We start from the raw sequence: 21,096 nt of genomic DNA on the forward strand, positions 1-21,096 counted from the left end.
TCGCAGATGTCATTTCTGTCGCAATTTTTTTCCGCTTGGATTATCTATATATATATATAAAAGTTTTTCTGTCTGTCTGTCTGTCTGTCTGTCTGATTCTTATGGACTCAAAAACTACTGAACCGATCAACATGAAAATTGGTATGTAGGGGTTTTTGGGACCGGGGAAGGTTTTCGTGATAGTTTGAGACCCCTCCCCCCTCTTTATGGGGGGGGCTGCCATACAAATGGAACACAAATTTCTGCATTACTCGATAGTTATTCAAGCAAATGAAACGAAAATTGGAAAATTGGTTTGGTGGGTACTGCCATACAAATGGAGCATACATTTCTGCATAATTCAAGAACTAATCAAGCAAACTAAACCACATTTGGCATGTGGAGGTTTTAGGGAGCGAGAAACATTTCTAAGGTGGTTCAACACTCCTCCTACCTTTCTGAAGAGGGGAGGGGGGAGGTCTGCCATAGAGATGAAACAGTTTTGTTAGAAATACTAGGAATTTTACTGTAGAACGTAAATTCAACGGGGTCAATTAGAAGATCACTCAATGAACAGTTCTGTGATTGGACCCATGAACTTGCTCATAGTAAGAAAACGTGGATGTTTGAAGGTATTGATAACAAAACACAAATTTTGGGCGGGACGAAGTTTGCCGGGTCAGCTAGTGAAATCAATAAAAGTGTGGATTAGATTAGACCTGTACGTAGCATGAGTTAAATGTACTGTTAGCTTGCGAAAGTTAGGTGATCATAATCGGTTGAGGGCAACCCACGCTTATATTTACTGAATCTTCAAATAGTCAATTGAAATTGAAGCAATTTACATGAAAACTTCGCCAACCACTAATCAATGTTACCATTAAGTGCAACCCTTTTGAAACGACTCCACATACATTGAGTCGTCGTTGAGCAGCTTTCACGTTTATCAGCATTGGCGGGACAGTGCAGTCCCACTCTGTTGCTGGTCAAAATTCCGTGAAGCATGTTGGCGATATGAATTGTATCTGTTGCAAGTTATAAAGGCAACAGGATAGCCTCGCCGGATTCAGGTCATTCATAGCTCATGAAAGTGAAGAGATAATGTTTGTCAATAATCCTACGCTTGCGGTAGGAAACAATGAATCAATTCACCGGACGGAGACACTGAAAGGTGGAGGTGCACAATTTTTCGTATCCCAATATAGCATAAATTGCCTATCATCAAGCCTCAGAGTGCATTCTCAGATTGTTTTCCCGGCTGCATCCCATACAAAGCTAATGGATAACTACATTGTTTACTGTTTACATTGGGTTAATTGAAAACCCTGTCTCTGACAGATGGATGGGCATGCATTCCCAAAACACAATGGTTGGTGCATGTGCGATGGGAAATGGATCGCTTCGGAAAACTGCAATTAATTGAAACAAAAGTTATTTACTTCGAGCAGGATTTCTGGCCGGGGTGGTTCGCTCGGAGCCTCCGGTATATGTTCCAGTAGAATATGGACTTTGGTTTGGAAAACATTGTTGTTCAATTTTAGTGTATACGATGCAATAAACTTTTGTGCTAGTACTATTATCTTTCGAGTTTCTAGGTTTATGAAAGTTGAACTTTTGAAGCATCATCAGCACATTATCTAAGTTGCTCTCTTAGTTTGATTTGTGAGGAAAGCTATACTTGAGCATGGATGATTTTTGTGTTAAAAAATGAGTGGGTTATATCTATGTTATTACCGCAAGGTTGACGTGGGACTACCTTAGGTTAGTAATCATTTGTTTGTATTGATTAAATTTTTGATTGAATGGAACAATTTCCGAATTCAATTGGATTCAATATATTTGCGTTGTGAGAAACAATTTGAACAAATGCAATGTCTCTAGTGTCTGCACGATCTTACCTGGTACCTAAGTTTAGAAGACCGTGTTAGGGTGACGCATTCTAGTCTGCACAATGTATTTTCAATGCCGATTTCCCCAGACACCTTGGTTTAGAAGTCTTTATAGGTAATCCGATTTCAGTCGGAACAAAAAAACTTCCGACCTGCATGAATTTGCAATCCCAATTTTCCTAGACACCTTGGTTTTGAAGCCTGTGTTGAGGAAACATAGTTTAGTCGGAACAAAAATGCCCTCGACTTGCATGTATTTGCAATGCCAACTTCCCCCGCTCCTTGGATTTGAAGTCTGTGTTAGGGAAACACATTTCGGAGGGAACAAAAGCTCCCCCTACTTTCATGTATTTGCATTTCTTTCTTTCTTTCTTTGTTTTTAAGAGGCTTTAAACTTTGCAGTTCATTCGCCTCTAATTTGCATTTCCGATTTCCCCAACGCTGCTTGGTTTTGAAGTCTGTGTTGGGGAAACCGTAAAGCGGGCCAATCAAAACGAGGCAGTAAGGGCGTTTAGATAACGCTTAACATTTTACAGTTATTCAAACTTTATTAATTGCGATAGAAGCGTAGAAATATTCCCTATCAATTGATGCAAACATCTTTCCGATTCAGTAGAAAATGTTCGAGTTATAAGCATTCGAAATCTTGCATTTTTTACTGCATGTTCAGTGTTTATGTTTTCATTTTACCCCCCATATATTCCGGTTAGACGTAGTCCCACGTCAACAAATGATTCTTCACAGAGAAAAAGGATAAATGTTTTCTTGTAAAAAAAATTTATGCTACATACTTGACAAACGACTTGAACTCATCTCAAGATCATCGTATAAGTTTTCACATATCCCAAATTTGGAAGAAAGAACCCAAAACTGGAACAGAAGGCGTCCCCCATTGAAATTCTTCCAAAAAGTTTCAAATTGGACCACACTCACATTCCCTACGTGAAAAAGCCACACTGGAGATTTTTGACATAACCTCAAACCCTCAGGCCGCCTTGAAGTATGTTCCAGAATTTCTGCCCGTGCATTAGGAGGATTGGTGGTTTACGAGTTGCTCTCAACTTTGTCAAACTCTTGCCACAGAAACAACTTTCAGCCAAACAATGTGACGATGTGGCCCAACCCGGAATCAGCTATGTATACATTAACGAGAAATGAGTTTCTCCCCGCAGGCAAACTTCTCAGCTGATTGGCTCCGAAAAGGTGCGCCTTTTGATGAAATTATTTCGTTTCCTCTCTCCCTGCCGGTGTCGTTTTCATCTTTTTCGGCGCGGGAAAAAATTAGGGAAATACAGCTATAGGCATCGTAACTCGTTTCTCGAACCGATCACGAGAGATGGATAACTTTTCCAGTTTGAACACATGCTGTGTTCTTTCGCCTCTCAGCCAGGTGTGCTTTTTGCGAACCATAAGTTTCGCTCACGGTGGATAATAAGTTGGTTGGTTAGCGTCAGGGCTTGACGATCAGAATTTCATACGTTGGAACTACTCCAAATGTTTGCTCCAATGTGTTAATTACACCTCATTTAGTATTATGTTTCAACGGAGGTGTTTATACGGTCCTCGTTTTAATTATTAATAAATTCCGCTGAATAAACAACGTTTCGTCGTTTCCGCCATCCGCCGATGCCGATATCAAGCGGACCGTTTGTTTATTAATTCCGCCTTAACCACGTACCTCTAGCTACGATCGCAATCAAAATGGGCAGATTAAAGGTGTTCGTTTGGTTTGCCACACTACAGAAATGCGAAATGAACGAGACGAACATCCCCCAACTGGCTTGCTCCTGCCTTTTCTGGTTGAACTTGGAACAACAAAGCGAACGAAAGAGAAGCGGCATATCCTCGGGGAGTCCTCATCACGCCGTTCATTCCCGGCAGTCACCAGGCCAGACCACAGACGTAAGTGAATGAAATACTATAACACCCACACAATCAGAACACCAACCGTCTGCGGGATTGGGATTTATCCGGAAAAATCGAAAAGAAGCGGTAGGGGAGAAAAAGGAGAGTCGCCTACGGAGGAGCAAATCAATTAAAGCATGTTTATTGTACTTTCAAATTGGATTTTATTGCTATTGCCGAGCTTTGCTGCTCGGATTCTTCCTTTGCTTTTGGTGTATTTTTTTCCTGTCGTTTGGATGGGGATCCGAAGTGATCGGAACAACGAGAAAACGGGCCACAATCAGAGTTCCATTTTCGGGAAGAGAAGCTTTTAGCGATCCTTCGGTGGAGTGAAAATGAAAATTAATTATTATTCCTCTTAGGTTCAATTTACTCGCGCGATGCTTCGTGGTTACGGCTCTTTGTTTACCGAAAATTGATTCGTTTGTCCCTAGCTGGGTTCCGTTGGTTGTGTTCCGCTGGAAAGGTTTGCCACAATGACAGTTGAAGAGCACAGCCTTCATCGGACTATCAAATGAGATAGAAATTGGTCCCACAAGGGTAACTCGTCTCTCGGCGAACCAGGAGATTTTGTTCTCCAATATTCAATTTCTCGGGAAACGATTGTTTGAAAAATCGAACATTGGGAGCAAAGAGTTACTTGAATTAGTAAATATATGGCATTCATAAATGTATCAATTTTACTTTCCGAGACGAACAAGGATGAATGTATCTAAGAAAAAAACCTGAATACGTTCATCTATGGGGGTATTCCTTATTTTATATAATTTTAATTTACCACTGGAAGGCTTTTCCTTTCAAACGAAAATTACTGCTGTTATTTTTATTGTTGGCAGTGGAGAAATGTCAATGCTCAAGAATTATTTCTTTCCGATAATGCATCTTCCGAAAAATCGAACATTCTCCAAAACCTGCAAAGTACAAATGCAGTTCGAAAAAACAATGTTTTCTAAGTTTCCTGCATCAGTGAGATGGCCCATTGGATCCGGTGGTGGAATATTCACATCAGCAATTTCGTTAAAATCGTCGTTCCACGTCCCGATTATTTCCTTCAGTTCCTCCACATTTGAAATTGTATGGAACACTATCACCCAAGGTTGTTGCGAACAAAAACGTATCTACACTATTTGCTAAATTAATCGATGCTTGTAATCATTCAGAAATGAATTCTCGGGCAGAGGTACTGGAGTGAGGAAGACATTTTTTGAAAAAATTAATTTTGTACGAACACTACATTTTTTGTCACTCCTCAGTTATCAACACTGACAAACAATGTGTAACATCGAACAACGAACAAAATCGACAAAATCCACGTAACGTAACCCTGCATGGACAGGTTTGTAGAACTGATCGAAAACAAATTTTCAGACAAACATGATCACCTTAATAACTCGTCGTGTTTTGTGTCATATTATATTTGATCAGTATATATTGATCGAATTTCATCTGCCAAAAAGTGTCAAATATTTGGCTTCGGTTAAACGGTATACATACTTTTACCTTTAGGAAGAGGGGAAAATTCGAAACTTAAACTCACTCCTTGTACAAAAATTTCACCGGGTGAGAGTATTAAAAAATGTAATTTGCTATTTCTATATTGGATTGTGAAGCTGAGAGAAACAGTTCGCATGAAACTGATGTAACCATTGATGAAACCATTAAATTCGGATAATGGAAATCCAGCGCGCCTCACGATTTTATTTTAGTCTCACCAATGACCTTGTTAATTGGAGGAATGGATATGATAACTGCTACTTGCCAAATTATTTTCTAGCTTTTAGTACATTATCTGTATTATTATTATGTTTAATTACAAAGAAAGTGTTTAACTTAAAAAGTTTTTTTACTTATTTCATTTTCTAGTTTTTAGTACATTACACCAAGGTTTTTTTACGCGTTTTTTTGCGAGGTTTTTCTACACGGATTTTCCAATTAACGCGGTTTTATTTACGCAGATTTTCCAATAAACGCGGATTTTCGAACTAACGCGGTTTTTTCACGAGGTTTTTGCCATACAAATGAAACACATATTTCTGCATAACTCGAAAATTAATCAAGAAAATAGAACCAAATTTGGCATGTAAAGGTTTTTGGGGGCAAGAAACGTCGAGAAGGGAAAGGTGTGGTTTGACACTCCTTTCCCTTCTCTTTGGGGGCTACCATACAAATGAAGCATAAATGTTTGCATAACCCAAGAACTTATCAAGCAAACAGAACCAAACTTCGCATGTGGAGGTTTTAGGAGACAGGAAACGTATCTTAAGTGGTTTGACACTCCTCCCCCTTTCTACAGGGAGGGGAGGGGGTGCGCTGAATAACTCGAGAACTAATCAAGCAAATGGAATCATAATTGGCATATAGAGGTTTTAGGGATCGATAAACGTTTCTACAGTGGTTCGACACTTTCTTCCTCTCTAAGGGGAGGCTTCCATACAAATGAAACATAAAATTCCGCATATCTGTAGAACTGGTAAAGCAAATGGAGTCAAACTTGGGATGTGAGGGGTTTTGGGTACGAGAAATGTATGACACCTCTCCCTTCTCTGGAATGGAGAGGGGGTTCCATAGAAAAATACACATATTCCAACCAAACATGACAATTCGAGAGATGGAGATGGAGATGGAGATGGAGATGGAGATGGAGATGGAGATGGAGATGGAGATGGAGATGGAGATGGAGATGGAGATGGAGATGGAGATGGAGATGGAGATGGAGATGGAGATGGAGATGGAGATGGAGATGGAGATGGAGATGGAGATGGAGATGGAGATGGAGATGGAGATGGAGATGGAGATGGAGATGGAGATGGAGATGGAGATGGAGATGGAGATGGAGATGGAGATGGAGATGGAGATGGAGATGGAGATGGAGATGGAGATGGAGATGGAGATGGAGATGGAGATGGAGATGGAGATGGAGATGGAGATGGAGATGGAGATGGAGATGGAGATGGAGATGGAGATGGAGATGGAGATGGAGATGGAGATGGAGATGGAGATGGAGATGGAGATGGAGATGGAGATGGAGATGGAGATGGAGATGGAGATGGAGATGGAGATGGAGATGGAGATGGAGATGGAGATGGAGATGGAGATGGAGATGGAGATGGAGATGGAGATGGAGATGGAGATGGAGATGGAGATGGAGATGGAGATGGAGATGGAGATGGAGATGGAGATGGAGATGGAGATGGAGATGGAGATGGAGATGGAGATGGAGATGGAGATGGAGATGGAGATGGAGATGGAGATGGAGATGGAGATGGAGATGGAGATGGAGATGGAGATGGAGATGGAGATGGAGATGGAGATGGAGATGGAGATGGAGATGGAGATGGAGATGGAGATGGAGATGGAGATGGAGATGGAGATGGAGATGGAGATGGAGATGGAGATGGAGATGGAGATGGAGATGGAGATGGAGATGGAGATGGAGATGGAGATGGAGATGGAGATGGAGATGGAGATGGAGATGGAGATGGAGATGGAGATGGAGATGGAGATGGAGATGGAGATGGAGATGGAGATGGAGATGGAGATGGAGATGGAGATGGAGATGGAGATGGAGATGGAGATGGAGATGGAGATGGAGATGGAGATGGAGATGGAGATGGAGATGGAGATGGAGATGGAGATGGAGATGGAGATGGAGATGGAGATGGAGATGGAGATGGAGATGGAGATGGAGATGGAGATGGAGATGGAGATGGTCCTCAATAGTTGAAAAAAAAAACAGAAGTTTTATCTGTAAGCCTCAAATCTTATTATGCGTGATTGCAACAAATTGCAAAGTGGAACAGAGGGGATTATAAGGGAGCATTTAATTTGAGACAGTGACAGCGATCAAACGATAAATCAAACTCGACAAAACTAAACAACTTTTGAAAAATAAACCGCCAAATTCGAAGCAGCGAAGCAGTATCACCAACTATCTTGCTCTCGCAAGCTTGGAGGTTAAACTTCTGCTTTTCACGATCCAGCTGCTGCTGTTGCGGCTGCCACTGTTTGTGTCAACCCCAGGACTCCGGATTGAACCCTCGTTTTTGCTTGTTAATATTGGCACTGGAAATTTGATACACCGGAATGTTCATTGCCGTCGCCTAACGGAGGAAACGAGCCAACGACAAAAAAAAAAAGAAGCAAAATAAAATAAACATTAAACGACGGGCAAAAGAGAGCTCTCGTGACAACACGCTGGAACAAACAGTACCGGATATCATAGGGTGGTAATCCTCTTATCGTCGCACTTTGATTCGGGACACTCGTTGAGCTCGTTGCTCCTGTCTCATTTCGCTTGTTTCGATCCACATCGGATACTTTTCATCTCATGTCACGAAAATTCATTCCGTCTGAGTTGTTCGGGGCTGAATTTATTTCGGTTGTGCTGTTTCACTCTTTCTCCACAAAAGAGTTTTTAGTTCCAATGGAGGATTTTTACAGTTTTAAAACAATCTGACCGCAAATTTTATATCATTCAACGGTTCATTGACGCTATAAAAAATACGCATATTTTTAATTGCAATAAATAACAATACATAAAAAGTCATTGCTTCTCAAGATACTGACGGTAATAATAACAATCTTGAAAGGTCTCTCCCGTGGGTGGAAAACTTTTAATTTTATTTTCATTCTTGTGCATCACCTTTGTAACGGTTCATTTCCAGTTCCCAAGAACCCCAATTTTGATTCCTAGATCCTTCAGCGGTTCACTCTTGAAATTGCTCTAAATGTAATTGAATTTTCCTCCTCCGAGGCTGTCACGAGTTTCGTGTTTATTTTTATTTTTTATTCTTATCCAGTTTTTTGTTGTTTTTCCTTCCTTTTTCGGGGGGAATACCCGGTAGGCAAACAAACGAGGGAAGCGTGACAATCTGGCGGTCGGTAATTCCATAATCTAAATTATCAAATAAACCACAGGAAGGTGGGCGGAAAGTGGAGCTCCGCAGTGGTGAAGAAAGATTTTCACGACGAAAAAAACCAGCAGCTGTGTCGGCCAAATAAAGGCATTGTTCAGCATAATGTTGGCACTTCTTTTGTAGGCGAGAAATTCAATTTACGCGCCGAGCCGCATTTTCGTCACATCCTTTGAACCTGGAGCTTAGTGTGAAAAAATGGGCTCCGAGTGGGACGGCTGACGGGACGATAGCGAGGAGCAAACATTTTTCCAGTTGTACAATCCCCGTGCAGAGAATCGCTTTCACAACATTTTCCTATTTGGGATAGTTGATTGCAGTTCTTCATTATGATTTCAAATGAATTATCAATTAAACATTCAGTGCAGAACATTTTTAACACCCTATCGCTGACCTGGCACCCAGCGCCCTCATAAAAATTCTGTTTCGCACATTTATTGCGCACAGAGTTTTTGTTTTGTGGTCATTTAAATTAATTCTCACCTCATTTGAAAACTCAAAGCCCCACATCAACGAGTGGGGCGGTTCTGATTTATTCTGACACAGCAGACACTCAGTTACAGCTACAGAACCGCAATACTTTTGACCCGAAGCGCAGTTCCCGGGGCACACAGAACGGGGCGAAATAATTCGCTTGTTCGATATTTTTGAACGTAAATTAGCACTCCCTCCATCGGGGCGGAGGGGGGCTCGCTACTGGCAGCAATTAAAATCCGAGTCGTTTGTACCAATTAAACCGAAATTGGGATGTCGATTGGACAGAGAGAGCGAGCGAGTTGAGGAATAATTTTCAAGTGGCGAACGGTCCTACCCAAAAACGCTAAGGGTAAAATTTTATTATAAACTTTTCCCGTCCGCCATGCTGCGCCGTGTTTGAGGTCCACACAAACGTCAGAGCGTCTGTGGGCTATGTGGGTGGCGTGGAGCGCCGAGAGAGCGTAGGGAAACTCGCTAATGAAAATTGTTTCCAACTCCAGGCGGGTGAAACGTATGAACTGCGCTGGCCGGCCTTAGCTGACATAAATGAGAAAACTTTTGCAACGCTAGGCCCGGCCTGACCTGGGAAAATTATGCCGCGCTGCGTCGTCTTCGGTCGGACAATTTAGTGACTAAACTCAGTTTGCCAAGTGCGCTCTCCCAAGTACCCAAGCGGATTGTGGGCTGCCCAACGAGTTTGACCGCAGGCGTTGGTAATTGTTTGCTAGATTCACAAGAATTTCTGGTTTTTAATTGGGTGGGTGATGGTGAATAGAATTGTCAGCACCTTTTGTTCCAAAATGTCAGTTATGCAATAATGAAATCGCAGAAACAATAAACAAATCAGATGTAATACATCCAATTTTACGATGGTGAACGCTTGGAAAACACATTACTGCTTATTGGTTCCATGAATCCTATGAATACGCAGCTTGAATTTGGGTATCATACTACGAGACGCACGCAATGAGATTGGAACGAATTCGAACGAAATCGATAGAAATACCACTACGACAATTCCGATGAAAGCTGCACAAGAATTTTTTCTTGTTTCTCATGATTCCAGGAGCCTGCTTATTACATACTCTTATCATTGTTCTTGGAATTTTATGAAGCATTGGATTTCTCAGGATGGAAGGCCAGGAGTAATATTTCTCTGGTACGGTCGAAAACTCAGAATCGAAGCTTTTCTAGTCAAGTAACTATCTAGGCACCAATTGTACATTCTGTTAAAACAAAAAACAAAAACTGGGAATTTGTGTTTTATAAGAAAATTCGTTTTTTCTATTCTAAAATTATATCGCCATCAACATAAGCCTCTTCTGAAGCAATACACTTTTCCTAACGAACAATCCAGTCATCGATTCACTTTTTATATCTGTGTTCAGGAATTGCCTTCAGTTCACGCAGTGAAGTCGTTTTTAATGAGCCCCACGAAGCGGTAATTTGAGTTTCGGAAATAGAACACAGTCACAAGGGGACAAATCCGAGAAAACGGTAATTGTTCAATCATATTCGTGCCAGTTTTGGTAAAAAAAAATCGTCGATCGATGAGCTTGGGCATTACCGTGGTGCAAAACCCAAGTGTTGTCCTCTCACAAATCTGGCCTTTTACGACAAATTTGTTCACTCAAACGCCTCATTTCAAACGTATCGGCACAGATATTTTTTATAACACAAAATTTTACACAATATCTTTGACCAATAGAATTATCGATACCAAAAATCGCCGAGCAAAAAATGTTAACCTGTTCTAAACGATGCTGTAAACAATTTTAATGAAAAATCGCGCTCAAAATTTACATGCGGATCACTGATAGAAGGTCCAACTTAAGGCAGAAAAAATTTGAAGAAAATCAAAAATATTTTACTTTATTTTTTGTGGTTTAGACATTCAAGAATATACCCTAGAAATGACTTATCGAAAAACTTATTATTTAACGAGTTACAATGAATTTCAAATGCGTTTTTCTCGAAACTAGTTTTTTTCAAACTGGCGTACACGATACCTTAAGTTCTACTGAACCGATTCATGTCGGATTTATATGGATACAATCTGCAGGCATCTCTCTATCGCATGAACCTCTAAAAAAATATTTTTTTAAATTTGACTGTTCTTAAAAATTCGGGAAACGCAAGAAAAAGCGATTCAAACGACATTTTGTTTTTCAAACGGTCGCCATTTTGTCAAAAAAGAAGTTTTTGACTTTTCCGAGGTTCATACGATAGCGGCATCTTTACTGATTCAGAATCGTGTATGCCATGGCACAACTTTTTTTTTGAACCCTTTCACTTCATCAGCTCTTAACTATTCTAGTTATGGATATTTTTTCTCCGTTCGATTTTTGTTTTATTGTTGAAAAATAGATGAACAATAATGATATAATGGATGGTAAAAATATTCTTTGTTTTATTTTTACGGAACTCGAAAAAGCGTCCGAAATTCGTGTCTCTACAGTAGAATACCCGCTTAAGAAACTGTTCCGTCCCCGAAACGACCGGAAGAGGGATTATTTCGAATCATTAGCACCGCCCCTTTTTCATACGAAACGAAGCGATTCAGCATAAAAGTGCGCCCCGACCGTGCGGAAGCATCAGTCTCCATCCAACCACCCAGCTAGTCACAAGTGCAAGAGTGAAAAAAGTAAACTATCAACCATGGTGCAAACAACAACAAAGAAGCAGCAATCAAATCAACGAGAGCAGCGGCAAAAGTAACTTCAACAGAATCGCAAGAGCGGCGATGACTGTACAAGAGCAGCAAATGTATTTTCACACCAATAACAGCAGTATCGCAAGACAGTAGCAGCAACAACAACAAGAATAATCGCATCAATATAATCACATCAGCGTTGGCACCAATACAACGGCAAGAGAAATCCAACAGAGACGCAATCAGAGCATTCGAGTGAAATAATTTGCATATGCATAGATTCAGTGAATTAAATGTGAAGAGAATAAAATGTACATAGTCTAGATACCACAAACAACCATGTTTCCATTCTGTGCTACTCTGCTCCAAGTCCAAAGCATTTCCGAAAGAGTAAAAATGCTCTTTTCAGAGCATGGAGCGGGGCCACAAGGGGCTCCCACCCAGAAAAGTAAGGCGTGAGGAACACGAGGGTTCCTTTCACGCACCTCGTTGTCTTCAAGAGTGAAGCAACGAACGATATACAGTCCACCCCCCCTAGTTCCCATCAGACGGAACAAGAAACAAAAAAATGAAGATTTGATAAATGTTCAGCTGGAAGATTCCCGGTATATATCTGACAGAATGTATAGACTGTGGAAAAATATACATCGAGGAAAAAATGTTGAAAAAACGATTGGAAGTTGTGTCCAGGACATGACCGCATTGTTGATGCAGGAATACGAATTTATTCTATTTACTTCGCTCTCTTATAGAAATGCGACCATGAGAAAATCTACAGCACAAATCGAGATAAAACGCGAGTAGAACTGAACTTTTGATATCATATATAGATATTTGTGTACTACGTTCTTCTAAAAGAATTTCTACTAAAAGAATTCTTTTATCTTTTCATATTTCGGGAATGTAAACATATTATTTCTTTTTCGTCACGCGTCTAACATTCTTTATTCGTTTAGAGCTAATTCATTATTGCAACGAAAAATATCTCTAGGCATTCGCAAAATCATTCTTATACACTGAAGTCGCTTTTTACGTGGCTTTTTTACGTGGTTCATTTCTGCGCGGATTTTAGAATTCACACGGTTTTTTTTTCGCGAATTTTGGTACTGACGCGGTTTTTTTACGCGGCGCGTATCAACCGCGTAAAAAGTGACTACCATACAAATGAAATACAAATTTCTGCATTACTCGAGAATCAATCAAGCAAATGAAACGAAATTTGGCATGTGTAGGTTATAGGGTGCAACAAATGATTCTATGGTGGTTAGGTACTCCTCCCCACTCTCTTAGTCGTTGTCTGCCATACAAATCAAACACACATTTCTGCATTACTCGAGAATATATCAAGCAAACGAAACCAAATTAGGTTTATGGAGGTTTTAGGGCGCAATAAATGTTTTCACGGTGGTTAAACACTCCACTCCCTCTCTAAGGGGGAGTTGCCATACAAATGAAAGACAAATTTCTGCATGACTCAAAAACTAATCAAGAAAATACCAAATTTGGCATGCAAAGGTTTTAGGGGACACAAAACGTTTCTATGGCGGGAGGTGGGCTGCCATACAAATGAAGCATACATTTCCGCATAATTCAAGAACTAATCAAGCAAACGGAACTAAATTTGGCATGTGGAGGTTTTATGGGTAAAAACATTTCTAAGGTTGTTCGACACTCCTCCCCCCTCTCTTAGGGTGGGCAGTCATACAAATGAAAAACAAAGGATTTTAGGGGGCACGAAACCACGGGGTGAAGAGGGGAGGGGTCTGTCTTTATTCTATCATATTTTCTATAACATAACATTTATTCCATGTAACGGAGAAACATGTTATTTGCAAATGGTTGAAAAATCTTGAACGAGAATTGTGTCTGAAAATAATCTGATATTATAATGATAAGTTTTGGTAGAAGTACTAGGAATTTTTTAGTAAAAGGTTAATTCAACGGAGTCGATTAGAAGATTTATCAGTGAACAGTTCTGTCTTTGGACTCATGAACTTGCGCTTAAAATGAAAACGTGAATGTTTGAAGGTATTGATATCAAAAAATAAATTTAAGGCGGAACGAAGTTTGCCGGGTCAGCTAGTATGTATATAAATGGATTTCTGTCTGTCTGTCTGATTCTTATGGACTCGGAAACTACTGAACCGATCGACATGAAAATTGGTATGTAGGGGTTTTTGGGGCCGGGAAGGTTTTCATGATAGTTTGAGACCCCTCCCCCTCTCTAAGGGAGGGCTGCCATACAAATGAACCACAAATTTCTGCATTACTCGAGAATTAATCAAGCAAATGAAACCAAATGAGGCATATGGAGGTTTTAGGGTGCAATAAATGTTTCTATGGTGGTTAGACACTCCACCCCCCTCTCTGAGGGGGGGGGGCGGCCATACAAATGAAGCACAAATTTCTGCATTACTCGAGAACTAATTAAGTAAATGAAACGAAATTTGACATGTGGAGGTTTTAGGGTGCAGCAAATGATTCTCTGGTGGTTAGATACTCCTGCCCCCTCACTTAGGGGAGCTGCCATACAAATGAACCACAAATTTCTGCATTACTCGAGAATTAATCAAGCAAATGAAACCAAATGAGGCATATGGAGGTTTTAGGGTGCAATAAATGTTTCTATGGTGGTTAGACACTCCACCCCCCTCTCTGAGGGGGGGGGGCGGCCATACAAATGAAGCACAAATTTCTGCATTACTCGAGAACTAATTAAGTAAATGAAACGAAATTTGACATGTGGAGGTTTTAGGGTGCAGCAAATGATTCTCTGGTGGTTAGATACTCCTGCCCCCTCACTTAGGGGAGCTGCCATACAAATGAAACACACATTTCTGCATTACTCGAGAATTAATCAAGCAAACGAAACCAAATTTGGCATGTAAAGGTTTTAGGGTTAGAGCCATTTGATTATAAGAAAAAGAAGAAGAAGACCATTGTTACAAGCTGCTCATGATAGAGTCACTTTTGTGGCTTTGATCCTGGGTCTCATTATACGAACCGTTATGTGTTCCTTACAATGTTTTTATATGAGAATTCCAGCTATGCTTCTATGTGTAGGGGAAGTCCGGGCAAGACGCCCTTGTTAAGCAAAACAGGATGAAACATATATTTTTACTACATATTTCAACGTTTCTTCACATCCACAACGTAGCCACGTTTGTTTTCTTTGTAATGGAATGAGCAATAACGATTACGAATAGGCAAACCAACAGAAATAACGAGAATTCTGAACGCAATTATATTACACCATTTTCAAATAAGCGAGGTAAGATGCCGATGTGCGTGTCCAAAACGCACCACAACAACGAGTCAAAATGTCAAACGATATAGAAGCGTTCATTTTAGATGACTCTTGATTCGGTGCTTATATCTTCCGCTTGCGTTATGTTTCTACCAGTTAGAATCAGATGATCTCGAATTTTCGAGGCATTTTTGTTATCAAACGCCGAAAACGCCAAAGAATTTTGAATCCTATATTTTTGTTTACAAGCGCATCAATATGTGCCGATGTTTATAAATATATTGCTACGTGCCGCTGTTCAAAAATGTGCTGCCAGTCTGCCAGTTTTGGCCTTTGTTTTTATGAGTTTTTGTTTTGATTCTAAGGTTTGCATTATTCTTAATAATGGATGGATTTTAGTAGTCAGAAGCATTGAAATAATTTTGATCGTTCTGGTTCTTATTACATAATACGATAAAAGATACGTGAAGATGGTTTCATGCTTTTCAGAAACCATCTGGGTTTAAAATAATTGCAGAAAATATCTGAGTGAATTGGTAACACTGGAACTGACTAACTCTTTATTAATCTCCATACTGGAGCAATGTGCCCCATTATGAGATGGATTATAAATTGGAATTTGGAAATAAAAAATGAATTTTCAACATTTTTTAATTCAAACTCAATTGATGGCTCTGGTAACAATTGAGAATGTATTGGAGTTTATAAAATTTAAATAAGTTTTAAATGCTCCAAAAGTCTTATGACAGAAGCGGTCAAAGTTGCATGAAATCATGCAGTTTTGAATATATTATTATTTTATGAAGCCTTATATTCCTGTTACCCATCCATGGACTTGGTTTTGGTGCTACAATACATTTAATTGTATTTATAATTAAAAAAAGAAGTTGTAAGCACAGAAAAATCCTGCCGATTACTGCGTTTTCCATGATTTTTCATGGTAGTGCGTTTTACCGACCCGGTGTGTCTTACCCAAAGTTCCCCTATAAGTTAATGCCTAGAAGCCATTCTCAGCCGACACCAATCTCAAGATACTAATTTGATTGCGTTTCGTTAGAAACAACGTATAACCTCTGTTGTAGCACTCCTCTCAGTATATTTCCAATCGGACAACTTACACACCTGAGAATTTTCATGATGACCATCAGCACACCAATCAATTATTTCTTTAAGATTTTTCAAAGATCGTATCATAATTATTAGTTACTACAGACCGTTTGACCATCAATCGCATTCCGGACATTTTAATCACCTAATAAGCGGTCCCTTCCCGATTTCACGAGTGAGTTCGCCTGCAATTCGTCATCGAACGGCAAATAATCAATAATCGATTGTTGTCACGTACACGCTCCAAGATCTCTCCGCTTGATTGGCTTGATTTTATTCAGAAGAGCGCAGAAGAAAAAGAACCGTATCCCACTTTATCACTTGATTCGAGGCTACTCCGGCCTCGGAGTGTAGAAGGGCTTTCCCACTTCTCTGCTAGTTGAGAAGCGATAAACTTCACGCAGCATAAAACCTTCTAGTTGCCTTTCTCCCCGAGACAAGTCGATAAATATTGACACCAACCATGGTTCCGAGTGAGTCTGTCAGAAAATGCCACCGCAAAACGCCCTCGCTTCGGATTCATATTGTCCCCCCCAATCACTTGCTGCTGGCTGCCGAAGAAAGGAGGCCCGCGTCGGGTAACAAAGATGCCTTATCGAATCCACTTTCGGAAGCGAGCGATGATGATGAGGGCAGAAGCGAAGGAGAAAAAAAAACTTACTATTCGTGATACCAAGCCATGAATATGAATGGAGTGACAAAAATGTATGAGCTTTCCCGCCCTTTCCGGGGCGAGTTTCCCGGGCGTGGAGCGCAGTATTTTCTACCGCCGTGCGGTGAAAGTTAGCTATTTCGCTAGTGTTGGGCGCAAGGTGAATACACTTCCTCTCAGCAGTGAATAACGCATGAATGGGGAGGAGGAAAAAAAAGAAAAGAAATCACCCACTTGATTATCGTCATATCAGGATCGACATCATCAATGGGTGGGGAGGTGTGTCGTGAGAATATTATGTTTTCTTTTCCTCTGAAGTCGCTTTGTTTCCTCCCTCGGTGGGCGGACGAAGCAGCTTCAAAGGATCGGTTGACAAACGGCGGCTTCGAGGAAGTGTTGGAACGTTAAATATTTCATGCGTGGAAAATGTGTGTGCGCTCGTGGGACAGGTTAGCTGAGGAAACAAGGTTGTGTTTAGTTGATGGTACCAAATTTGATAAAGGAAGATACCTAATAATGGGAGAGTGGTGCGCGAGTGATGGCTCGTTTCGAGCTGTAGTGGAACTAAATTGACTCATTTAGTATACGGCATCGGGGGGTTTTAGTGAATGGTTTTTGGGAGCTTCTGTTCATCCAAGATACGACTGTTGACTACATTCGAAAGTATAGCACCGTTATCAGGAAGTAATATCGTTATATTTTGTGATTTAGAGATCTAACCAGTTAACGCCCGAACGTTGTTACGATCACACGCGCGAAGACTGCTCTCCTGTACGGTCTATTGTAGTTTCTCACTTGTCGGTGTGAGCTACAAACAATAAACGGATTTCGCTACAGAGCAAGCAAAATGGAAGTCGTCAGGAAGAATACTTTGAAAATCGCCTTCGGTTTATCGACAAAAGCTCCAAAGCACCTGGACGTTCTGCGTTTTGTCGCACGCAGTCTGGAGATTCCCGCGGGTAGTGTTCATTCAATTTACAAAAATGAAAATGACCATGCGTACTACATCAAGTTTTTGGATGAAAATGAGAGCAATTGTTTCGCGAAGGGGGTAGACAAACAATACGAATTTGAATATGAAGATGCTTCAAAAATCAATGTGCGTGTCGAAATAGCGTGTATGTGTATGTGCGAACTTTCAATTTACCGCCCGAAATAGACGATAAAGACATCGCAACGGTTCTGAGTCAATTTGGATCTATTAGACCCATTCCAGCGTGACGTGACAACGGTTTAACTCACTAAAAACAGTTTTTTTGTCGTTTTCATGTATTCATCGCACGATTTTCAAATGGTAAACGATTTTAAAGTGAATTTGAGAAAATTTCCTACAAGAATCTTCAGTTGGATAATATATTGCAGTTGAATTCGCTTGTTGCCAGCCCAATACTTTTGTGACGTGACAACACCTGTCTTTTTGCGGATTCCGACTTTTGAACATTAATGTTGTATTTTCAGTTCCGTTTCAATACATACAAATAAACTTTGTTCTATGATTTGCATGCATTTTGTGACGTGACAACGCGCTCTGTGCGAATAAACAGTCTCCACGAAGCGTTGTCACGTCACACAATCAATAAGCGATATACTAAAGGGTGTGTCACATCAAATTGCATCACGGAAAAAACGCTGTAGAAATTTAATTTTTAGGAATTATATCTTCAGCTTTCGCTTATAATCAGATAAGAGTGTATAGATCACGTTGGCCATGCTTCACTGTCAATTTTTCGTAAATTTGAAAAAATGTCGTCGAACGAAAAAGAGCGTCGTGAATTAATCCTGTGCACTCATTTCGAGAATCCGGAGTTGTCACATCGGGACATCGGTAAGATGCTGGGAATCGTCCAATCCATGGTCAGCAGAGTACTAAAACGATACTTCGAGAACCTAACCATCGACCGGAAGGTGAAGAACGGCAAAAATGGATGCTCCGTCAGTGAAAATGATCACAAGCGCGTAGGTAAGCAGTTTAGACGTGATCTGAGAAGATCTGACCGCGACGAATGGCAAAACATGGTGGGGAAGACGCGAGCCCGGAAGCTGTACACCGAAATGCTGACGAAGCCGCATTGCCTGGTAATGGACGACGAAACCTACGTCAAAGCGGACTTTCGTCAGCTGCCGGGCCTGTTGTTCTTCTCCGCAGAGGACAAATTCAGCGTTCCGGAGGAGATTCGCAAGCAGAAACTATCCAAGTTTGCCAAAAAGTACATGGTGTGGCAAGCGATCTGCTCTTGCGGAAAGCGGAGCGCCCCCTTCGTAATGACCGGCACGGTAAACGGGCAGGTTTACCTTAAGGAGTGCCTACAGAAGCGCTTACTACCACTATTGAAGCAGCACGAGAGCCCGACCATCTTCTGGCCGGATCTCGCTTCGTGCCACTATTCAAAGGACGTGTTGGAGTGGTACGAAGCCAACGGGGTCACCTTCGTGCCAAAGGAAATGAACCCGCCCAACGCGCCGGAGCTTCGCCCAATAGAGAAATATTGGGCGATTATGAAGCAGGCCCTCCGGAAGAACCCAAAAGTTGTCAAATCGGAGGCGGACTTCAAGAGAAAATGGATTGCTGTTCAAAAAAAACTACAACCTGACGTTGTACAGAACCTTATGGACGGGGTTATGAGGAAGGTGCGAGCATACGAGCTTGGGCTCGAAGTATGAATAAAAAGAAAATGCCAAAAGTTGTTTAATAGTTTTTATTTTGCTGTCTAAAATTTTCAAAAGGATCGGTCTACTGGGTGAATTTCTACAGCATTTTTTCCGTGATGCAATTTGATGTGACACACCCTTTATTTTTTATGTTTTTTTTATTACTCTGAATACTTCTTACTTTCCTCTGAGATCTCCCCTTCCCCTTCCAAAATTCCGTCCTATAGGGGAAAGTGGTCCTAATGCAACCGTGCTTACTACTGAATTTTCAATGGTGTCGTAACGCTGACAATTTGATAATATGGAGAATTCTCTTCATTCTAGCGTTCTAGCGCCATTTTACGTTTTCATTCCTCCAAAGTCAGAAAAGAAATATATTCGACCTGTGTGCAAATTGAGTTCTATGTTCTTTTAATTTGTGAAACATTGCGAAACAAGGCAATTTTAATTGTTTATGGTATGTTCATCAAGAAAAAGCTATATAATTTGAATCTACCTGTTACCTGTAATACACGGTATGTCTTTATTTGGGAAAAGTCGGGGTGGTCCAAAACCGACCTCCAGTTTTTATATCGTGATTGTTTAACACGTTCACTCTGGCGTTTGCCATCAATGGCTAGCACAATCCTGATTCATCGTGTGGCGTTCACAACAGGGGGAACGCATTTGAATTTGCTATCAGAGACTTTTAATAAACTCACATACCTGTGCAAGGGCGTTTATGTTTAGGTATTGAAGATGCATTTGACTTTGACGTTGACTTCGATCGTTGATCGTTAATCGTTGATGTTTGCGTGTATGTGCACTTTCTTTGTATAACTCCACACTCGTCGCTCTAAGGCTAAGTTCTTCGCACTCAAACATTATATCCCTCTCACTTAAATCCTATCTCTCACTATCAAACATTATTCTTTTTTTATTCCTCTTCGTGCACCCATGGTTATATGCCAACATTACCATTCACGATCGTATTGTGGGATTTCATGCCATTCCCGGCCTTTTATATCCGTTTTTAACGAACCGGAAGTCAACATCCTCGAATCTAAAATGGCATCGGAATACGATATTCGACTTCCGCTGGTAAGCCCATATCGTATGGGTTTTGTATATTTTTTTAGCATTCAATAATACCATCAGCAAACCGGAAGTTGAGATTATATTTTATATTATGGAATCTACGTTCATATATTGTTGATAAAACATAGGAGAAATATCATTTGTATGTTTTGAAACGAAACGGTAATTAATGAAATTAATCATTAATGTTCAACAGTCCGAACCAGCAAAAAGTTAGGTGTTGCCACGTCACAAAAGTATTTCACTGACAACAAGCCAACCTAACTATAAAATATTCTCCAAATGATGATTCTTGTTGGAAATTTTACTATAACATCGTTTAATTTTGTGTGCTTTATTCGTGAAAACGCAAAAAAATGTGTTTGTAGTGAGTCAAAATGTTGTTACGTTACACTGGAATGGATCGAATACTATTCGTGACGTGACAACAACTTCTGGAGACAGTTGATACTTCTCTATTTGTGGACCGATCTCAACCAAATTTTGTGGGTTGTTGACTTTCATTGTTTGCTCAGAGAAACCCAAGTATAAAAATGTTTGAACCTATG

This window comes from Toxorhynchites rutilus, chromosome 1 (assembly GCF_029784135.1).
Source record: "Toxorhynchites rutilus septentrionalis strain SRP chromosome 1, ASM2978413v1, whole genome shotgun sequence".
Classification (NCBI taxonomy): domain Eukaryota; kingdom Metazoa; phylum Arthropoda; class Insecta; order Diptera; family Culicidae; genus Toxorhynchites; species Toxorhynchites rutilus.